At 36.1% G+C, this 9,860-nt stretch overlaps 1 pseudogene across 1 annotated transcript; it reads left to right on the forward strand.

The window, feature by feature from the left end:
* The first annotated feature begins 946 nt into the window (after positions 1 to 946).
* Positions 947 to 9,636, forward strand: LOC147393349 (nuclear envelope-associated protein 2-like; annotated as a pseudogene). Its single transcript, XR_015182090.1, has 7 exons — positions 947 to 1,353; positions 3,373 to 3,834; positions 3,968 to 4,069; positions 4,482 to 4,730; positions 4,848 to 5,224; positions 5,592 to 7,267; positions 9,479 to 9,636. The product of XR_015182090.1 is annotated as a nuclear envelope-associated protein 2-like (transcript).
* The last annotated feature ends 224 nt before the right edge of the window (positions 9,637 to 9,860 follow it).

Below are 9,860 nucleotides of genomic sequence, written 5' to 3' on the forward strand. Positions count from 1 at the left end.
ATGGAACGGGAGCCCAACAATGTCTACCCATGTACCAACCTGTGCCCATGTCTCTCCAATAGCATTGCAGTTAGCATACCAAGCTCTTAAGCTAACCACAACACCCTGGACTTCGATTTGTTTGAGGTTCTTGAAGACATCGAAGTCTCTCCTCCTGTGGCACACAAAAATTCTCCTACTAGGCCCGCACGGTTTTAGAGCAATTTTCCTATTATTTGGAACTAAGGATTTAACCACCCTTTCCACCTCCTCCCAACATATCGATTTCTCCCCTGTATCGCAAATGATCGCCCACCTCCATACACCAAAATTTTCTATTGTGCTAGTCTCTGTGGTGAGGATTGGTCGTTTCTGGAGACTGTTTATTCTCTCACCCAACAAATGGCTACCACCAACCACTCTCCTCCAAGGACATTCATCAACTGCTGCACCTCTACTTAGAGCCTCACCGAGACTGTCCCATCCTACACCCGCGTTTCCTTCCGGGATCAAAAGTGAAGGGTACCAACCTTGCCCTGAGTATTCTGAGATTTTTAGAAATCGGCCGTATTCATTCGCATATCCTCTTGCCATCTTACAATGTCCCATAACCGTCGATTTCTTCCAAAACACTCTGTTTGTTTTCCAGCTCTTGGCTTCCTCCAAAGTCTGTATCAACCATAGTCTTTCTTTTTCAAACAACACGAGCTCCGACCCTCCTTTATCTCTTCTCTCTACTACTCTGATTGCTTGATTGTTCTTCACTCTACATCTCTGAATCTCAAAAACCTTATGGTCAACTTGAACTATGACAGCCCTCCCCCACCATAGAATTATACTCCATCATCATAAAACCCCCCCCCCCCCCCCCCCCCCCCCCCCACACCATAGAATTATACTCCATCATCATAAACTCCCCCCCACTTTGATTTGCTTATTAATACTAGACCTTTGTTTCGTTCATGTGAAACATAATTAAGATAAATTCTAGCCGTATATGAACTTTTGACATTGCAGAATATGTCCCCAGCCCAATAATCGTCTCTTTCGTTGGAACGGAAGTCTCTTTCTCTCTCTCACAACCGCTCCCTCAATCGAAGTCTCGATCTCGTCTCTCGCTCTCTCAGTCCCTCTCTCTCTTGATCTCAGTCTCTCTCAGTCCCTCTCTCTCTCAGTCCCTCTCTCGATCGAGCTCTCCATCTCATCTCTCTTTCTCTCTCTCTCAGTCGCTCCCTCGATCGACCTCTTGACCTCATCTCTCTTGCTCAGTCGCTCCCTCGATCGAACTCTGTCTTTCTCTCAGTCTCTCCCTCGATCGACCTCTTGATCTCATCTCTCTCGCTCCGTCGCTCCCTCGATGGATTCTCGGGCTAGGTACTCTCTCTAATCCCTCTTTTCTTTATATAGATTGTATTAGGAATTTTAATTGAAGATTAGGTTTTTAAATGCGATTAAACACAGTTTTGTTAGTTTGATTATCTCACAGTTCTGATTTACATTGGATTTAATGTTAGATCTCTTGAACTTATTTTGATTTTTCTGATTTTCTTTTAGTTCCTGATTTTAATTCCTAGAATCGATTGCAATTGAATCATGATTGTTGCTGTATCTTGCGTTTTTTTTTTCTTTCTTTTTTTCTTTAATATGGAGTCCAACACCTAGAAAGGCATACACATTCCTTGCTGATATCGGCCCACTACGTTTATGTTTTGTGATAATATAAGATTGGTAGCTATCGTGTCCATTAGGTGGCATAAAAATTGTTTTAATCTAAGTTGTATAACGGATACCTATAAATTGGGTGCATCTCGACAGTGAATTCTATTATTGGTATACTGTAAATTTCAAAATTAATTTGGTGTGCATCTCAAAGACATTTGGGAGCATCAAATATAAAATGAGAGTTAAAATTATCCCCATGGGCTCTCTATTTTTTTAGATTTTGTTAGTGATTCTTAGATCCCTGTAGTTGATCTCTTTTATAGTTCTTATGACAGATGAGGAGTTGAGTTTTTCTTTCTTAAATGATCTCTAGCTTGCGTTTGATTGGGCTTGTTGATTTTTTAGATTTAAAAAAAAATTCATATAATTTAAAACAAAAAATGTTGGATTTAATGGAAATGCTATTATGATTCGATCAAATTTTTTTACGATTTTGGTCTAGTTTTCTGCATTTTTATGGTAATAGTTGAATGACTTGATATTGAGATGCTCACCTCATCTATTGTTCTTATTTGTTTGTTTGTTTGTTTTCGTTGGATGTTTGATGTGTTTCAAATAAGATTTGTTTGATTAGTGAGGATTGACCCCATGGATTCAACTCTTTATAAAGTAATTTGGGGTTGATTGTTGATAGATTGTTTTGAGGTTGACTCGATGGACATTCAACTTGAATCGAGTTTTCGGGTTTAAAACTATGTTTTTAAGTGGTTTTAGGTTGTTAGAATTGAATGGGTTTACTATTAGTAAGTAATTTTTTCTGAACAATAGGATGTTGGCTAAATTTACTTTTATTTCAGTTTAAGAATTCTTGTTAGACTTAATTCACTAAGTTGGCGTGAATTATTTTGTTTATTCCATCTGGACTAGTTCAGGTGGTTAGTTTATCATTTTAATTTGGATTTGGCATCAAGATTCACCAAGAAGGTAAGCAATTTTACTTTATTAGATCCCATTTCATTTTTGTTTAGAAACTAAGTAAATTTCTAGTATCTTGCACGCCAAATATGTTGTTGTTGTTATTATTATTATTATTATTATTATAAGAATAGAATCAATATGGTGATGCTAGGCCCGATCATATATTAGCACTGCTGATTTTTATACTATATGATAATCTTTGGTATTCGTGTCTTATTAATCTCGAGAAACATCCAAAGGTATGATCCTAAGATTTCATAAGGCACTCTTGGTTTTGTGGACATAATAAGGACACACAACTCCAATTATCTAGTAGGTAATTTTCCAAGACTTACTCAAGCAGACTTTATTTCAAGCGTACTTTACAGTTTAGATGTTTTCACTCAAACCTTAGCTAATAAAGAGCCTGCATATTGGCTAATGAGTGCGTTCTCAGTGATGCTTTTAAGGTTTGGTAATACTTGTCCTCCAGGAATCTCCACATCAAGGTCTACCCTTCCATATCCAAATTTTTTTTTCTTTCAGAATCTTGCTTGCCAATTCATTAATTAACAAAGAAATAGCTCAATAATTTCATGCTCTGAAATGCCGAATTGGTGAACAATTTTTTTCATAAGGATGGTAGGGTTTATTTATTTTTCTTTTTCAGATTACTTGGCCCATGATTCAAAAGGTTAAGCATTGTAAGTTGTTGCTTTTTATTGTACTATAAATTCTTTTCCATGCCAATGAAATTGTTTTGTCGAACACCAGTACCTCAAAGAGTTGGATGATGTAAGATTAAAGCTTTCAGCAACTGAAGCTACTGCAAATGAAAATGCGGCTTCAACTCAATTAGCTCAGCTTCAATGTTTGGTTTTGTTGAAGGAATCAGATATGAAGAACTGTTCACTAAAAGAGCACGAGGATCGTGTTAATAGGCTAGAAGAGCAATTAGATCTTCTACAAAGGGATCTTCAAGCAAGGGAATCTTCTCAGAACCAACTAAAAGATGAAGTTCAAAGAATCAAGTTGGAGATTATGCAAGCAGTTGCCAAAGCTGGATCTAGCAAGGACTGTGAATTGTGAAAAATCTTAGAGGAGGTTTCTCCCAAGAACATTGAGAAGATCAATAAGCATTTGAGTGTGAAGGATATTGAGATAGCCAAACTTAGGGATGAAATCAGGATTATGTCTGCACATTGGAAATTAAAAACAAAAGAGTTAGAATCACAGGTATGTCCATGTTCAGTGTACTTTGTACAATTTATGCTTTTTTTATTCGAATAATTTACACTTTATTTTATTTTACTGGATTACTATGGAGCTGCCTATTTTGGTGAGCTTATTATACCTATTCATGAAACAGTTAGAAAAACATCGGAGGGCTGATCAGGAGCTAAAGAAGTGGGTATTAAAGTTGGAGTTCTGCCTTTAGGAAGCTCGCTCGCAGACAAGGAAGCTGCAAAGGGTATTAAATTTATCCTTTCTCAATTTTATACCTTTTAGCTGAATTTGAGTTAGATGTTTGCTGCCTATTATTCATGTTGCAATTGAATGGTAAACTTGGATCCATGTCCATTTGTAATCCAACTTATATATTTTTTATATCCTACACATTATGATAGATTAGATAGATGGTTAAACTCATTATCAGGGTTGTCAAATTTTAACCAAGAATTTGACAGATGGAATGTCAAGGTCATTTTTGATTTTGTTTTTCTCCATAAATGGGTAGATTGGACTTACGGAATGCTGAGTCCGACCTCTTGTGCCCATGATATGTGCCATTGATTGCCCTTATGCCAACCCATCCTTAAATATCCCATATGCGTGTCTTAGTTCCATAAGATTGTTTTATTTATTTATTTTTTCAATGGAAGATGGGAGAAAGAAGGGACAAAGCTCTAAAAGAATTAAGAGATCAGTTGGCCACAAAGAAACAGGGATTGGGAGGTGTTGGTGGTGATCCTGACAAGCAGAACTTTTGGGAAAGCTTTGGCTTCAAGTTCATGGTTTCCATGTCTATGTTGATCCTGGTGGTATTTTCCAAACGGTAATTTATCCGATTTATTCAGCTATTAGTGTAAAGAAGATCACAAATACAACCTTGTTTAATGAGACGGGAGAAGGTTGGTTTAATGTTTCATGTTTTATACAGAATTCTGTATTAGGTAGTCGTTAATGTATATCAGCAGGAACGTGTATTTGCTATTCTTACATTTTTCACACCTTCCAATTCCCAACAGGCATAGCTGATGTAAAGTGTGGGTGCCTCTGCCATTGAAGATAAACTTCAACAAGGCGTGCCTCAAGCAATAGAGTCTCTAAGGCAAGCCGGGATTAAAGTGTGGGTCTTGACGGGTGACAAGCAAGAAACTGCCATCTCGATAGGCTACTCCTGTAAGCTACTAACAAGTGAGATGACCCAAATCATTATAAACCGCACTTCAAAGGAATCATGTCGAAGGAGCCTTGAAGATGCAATGTCCATGTGTAAGAAGTTCGTGGCATTGTCGGCGGCTACACAAAACAATGGAGGTGCAGGATCTGGTAGAAATACTCTTGCTTTGATCATTGATGGTACCAGCCTTGTTTATATCCTGAGACTGAATTAAAAGAACATGTAAGCATGTGTAAAGTTTATTTTCCTCCACTCTTGGATGTGTCATACCCCATTTAAGCTCCATGATGCTCTTATATTTATAGTTCTCCCCCTCGCCAATAGACCGGTCTTTTGGAGTAGTTGGTTGGTTAACATGGTATTAGAGCACTAAGTTCGTAAAGGTCACGGCCATCCTTATGTGTGTGGGAGTGTTGAGTGTATATTTTTCTCCACTCTCAGGTGTGTCATACCCCAGTTAAGTCCCATGACCCTTTTATATTCATCGTCTCCCCCTCTCCAAGAAATCGGTCTTTTGGGGTAGCTGGTTGGTTAACAGTTTTCCACCAAGTTATTTGCTAACCTGAACTTTTTTGCTTTGATGTTGTAGATGTTTCAATTAGCCATGAAATGTAGTGTGGTTTTATGTTGTCGAGTGGCTCCATTGAAAAAAGTTGGAATCATTGCCCTCATTAAGAACATGACAGATGACATGGCCCTTGCCATAGGAGATGGTAAGTTTTGTTTTTCTTCGGATTTTTTTGTTGTTGAGTCTTAGAACAATTTTTGATACTCACAAGAAAGTAAACTTATACTCGGTCTCATGTTGTGGGAATTGGCATAAGTGGTCAAGAAGCAAGGTAAGCTGTGATGGCTTCAGATTTTGCGATGGGGCAGTTCAGATTCTTGGTTCCCCTATTATTGGTCCATGGTCATTGGAATTACCAACGTATGGGATACATGATATTGTACAACTTTTATAGGAACGCTAAGTTTGTTGTCATGCTATTCTGGTGAGTATTCTCTTGTGAGATATATTTTCCCTTATCCAAATATTATAGAGCTTCTATTGGCACCCCAACTTTTACTTACTACACCCCAATTTCTTAAATTATTTATCACACCCCAAACTCTTCGTACATTACAATGGTTTTGGCTTAAATTATAATCTCAACATTATAACACTTGATCAAACAATTTACAATTATGATTGGTCTCATATAAAAGCCTAAACCCGAAAAATAGAAATGTCCCAAAACATATAAGAAAAGAGAGTTTCTATTGGTACCCCCAAATTTTACTTGTTCTCAACCATTTACTTATTTTCTTTAATTTTAATTGGGGTGTAATAAGTAAAAGTTAGAGTTCCAATAGCAGCTCTCTTTCATAATCCTCCTCATTTTGAAATCCTATACATCCTACTATCTTCTATCAAGGGTTATTTCATGGGGAGTGGGGGTTGTAACGAGGAGATCCAAAATAATGTATCTATTAATGTTTTAAGAGACAGATATATTGGTATGTCCAATTCTACAGTACTTGTGTCTAACACCAACCGAAGGTCTCAACTGAGTCGATTATGTTTTTGCTTAAATTATAATCGCAACATTATAACAATGATGGATACTTTGTGGCAAAGCATGGTTGTCTTCTTTGTCCCTTTCTTTGCATATAGGCGGAGTACCATGGACATATCCAGTATAGGAGATCTATGGACCTTCGCTGTGGTGATCCTGGTTTATATTCACTTGGAAGTGGACATATTACGGTGGTCGTGGATTACGCACGCATCCATATGGGGATCTATACTTGTGACAGGCATTTTTATTCTTGTTATCGATGCTATACCTTTATTACCCGGCTATTGGTACTCCCTTTCTCCCTCTATTGTTGTGACGTGTTTTTATATCATCATCATCATCATCTATGTTTTATCTTAGGTTTCCTAGTCATCTAAGTTCCTTTTATGCCTAGGCGTATGACTTAGAATGATGGCATAATATAGGACATTCGATTTGGGGGTCGACCCATTGATGGGAAAGGTATCGGGAGAAGAGTAATTTATAGAGTTCATGAAACATATGATACTGAGCTTGCCGGAAAAGACTTTGCGTATGATGGAGAAAAAAACTTATTTACTGTTGGTCCTCTCATCGAATAGGTACACATGTGTAGTTCATAGTTTGGATTTTACTCAAGGTTTCATGATATTAAACTTTCTGGATATTTTGTACATAGGAATGGCAGTCTTGGTGGTAGTGGATCTCCAAATGAGGGACAATTGCGGTTTGTTTGTAGTATTATGCAACATTTTGTAATTTTGATGGTGAAATATTTGGTAATTTTATAAATTATGACAAATTGTAATTCTTTTTGTATATAAATGAATGTGATAGAGAACCTCAATGTTCTCTATTTTGACTGTGGCTAATAGGTGCATAGAAAAAAAAATTAAAAATTTTTTGTTTTTAAAGTTTAGATATCGTTTATAACCGATGTCTAAAGTCTCAGACTTAGAACATCAGTCTTATATAGGGCTGTCAACGGATAGGTATCCGATCGGATAGTGGTATATCCGAATCCGAATTCGAATTTTTTTAATGATATCCGAATTCGAATCCGAATCCGATCGGATATCACTAACTAATATTCGAATTCGTATCCGAATATCTTATCGGATATCCGATATTATCCGATTCGAAAATTATTCGAAACTCGAAACTTGACAACTATCCGAAACTTTTTTACTATTCAAAAATTATCCGAAACTTATTTACTATCCGAAAATTATCAACAGAAAGTAAACTTAAGAGAGAGTACAGGAAGAACCACATATAAGGTTTTCAAAAATCCGTCATAAATTTTGGGAGATTTTTAATCTGTTCATTTATTTTTCTCTTTGAAGTATTTTCACAAACACTTGCAGAGCAAAGTTTAGATATACTCAAACAATAAACCAAAATCACCATTCAAACCTTTCAAAACCCCAATTTTCGTCAAGATTACTATGCTGTTAAAAGAACCCAGCTTCAATTAAACCAAAAAATATATATATAAATAATTTTACTAAAAATCTAAAATTAGGAAAACAATGGGCTTACTTACCTTTCGGATTAAACCTTGATATAAATTTAAATAAAAGTGTTACTAAAAACCTGGGCTTAAACCCTCTCTTTCGATCTCTTTTTTATACTTTCACCTCCCTTTGTTTGCACACCAAATCTTATTTATAAGAGACTAATCCTTTGTGTAAAGGAGTTGAGATCATGACAGCTAGGGGTTAAGGTCTTGAGGCGATGCCGCGATGAAGAGGAAGAGTTGAGCCGTTACTTGAGATCGTTGAAGAAGAACAATGGGGCGAGGGTTTTCGACTTCGAAGAGCTTCTCTAAGTTCTAAGTTAGAACTTCTAACTTTGAAAGAGAGTAATAAAGAAGAGAGACGGTAAGAAGAGAGATGTCTCGTGTTCTAAGTTCTAAGTTAGAATTTCTAACTTTGAAAGAGTGTAATAAAGAAGAGATAGAGTAAGAAGAGAGATAAGTCTCGTCTTACACACACACACAGAGAGAGAGAGAGAGAGAGAGAGAGAGGTCTGAGTGCAAATGAATTGTCTTGTTTGTCTTAATTGAAGAGAGAGAGAATGCAAATGAATTATCTTATTTGTCTTTATTAAAGAGAGATACAAATGAATTGTCTTGTCTCTATTTAAAAGTGAGAGAGAGAGACAGAGAGAGACACAGTTGTCTAATCTTTATTATAAAAAAATAGAAATTATCTTTTTATATATAAATATAAATAATAAAAATAGATATGTCTTGTCGTTATTAATGTATATATATATAAAAAGAAAAAAAAAAGCATTCGAATCGGATATTAACGAATCGGATGTAGCGATATCCGAATTCGTATCCGAAATCTATTCGAATATTAAAAGTACATCCGAATTCGAATCCGATATCCGAAAATTTCGGATAATATCCGATTTTTCGAATTCGAATTCGAATTCGGATTCGGATTTCGACTATCCATTGACAGGCCTAGTCTTATAGACATCGAATATTAAATCGATGTCTAAGGTTTGTTTTTGTGTCAGTGCTTTCAGATTTGGAACGGTTTAAGCCGTTCCAAATCCTGAGATCTAGACCAGCCGTTTAAATTCATTAACGACGCCTTGATTAGTGACGGTTGGAAACCGTTTCGTACTTTATTAGGAACGGTTATAAACCGTTCCTAATTTCCATATTTGTTGTAATTGGAAGATTTCCTTTATGAAGATTTGTACCTAGAAAACCTTTCCTCTCTATTTAATGCACACATTGGTGAATACTCATTGTCTCAAGCAAGTTCTTAAAGGACTTTATAATGCAAAAATTCTAACACTATCCTATCAGTGCTCTCGGGTATGTTTCAATTGCTTAATTACAATTTATTTCTATTAATTATGTGCTTCATAAGTAAAACTGTCTAATTGATTCCTCATTTTTCTCTTTTATAAGCAGATTTACACCCTAATCGTTTGGAATGGCTCCCCAAGCCATTTCATAATCTAAGGTATTTGAGGCTGATCAAATGGCGTAAAAATTCCTACATCCGGGCAATAACCAACTTGCTTGAGAGCTCGCCTTATTTAGAAACTCTTGTCTTGTACATAAATGAGGTACTAATCAAATACTAATTCTGTCTTTATTCATCATTTTATAATTTATTCAATCATTATAATTAGTTGGTAGCTTAAATTTCCTCCATTAGCTCACCTTGCTGTTTTGGGGATTACCCATACTTGGATGTAAACTCTAAGATGATGTTCTATAATTCCTCTTTTATATAGTTCAACAACTAACATTAATTTCTCTCATTGTCCCGGTTATTAGAAAGAAGCTA

Source organism: Akebia trifoliata, chromosome 10 (genome assembly GCF_017979445.1).
Source record: "Akebia trifoliata isolate Shusen 1 chromosome 10, ASM1797944v1, whole genome shotgun sequence".
Lineage (NCBI taxonomy): Eukaryota > Viridiplantae > Streptophyta > Magnoliopsida > Ranunculales > Lardizabalaceae > Akebia > Akebia trifoliata.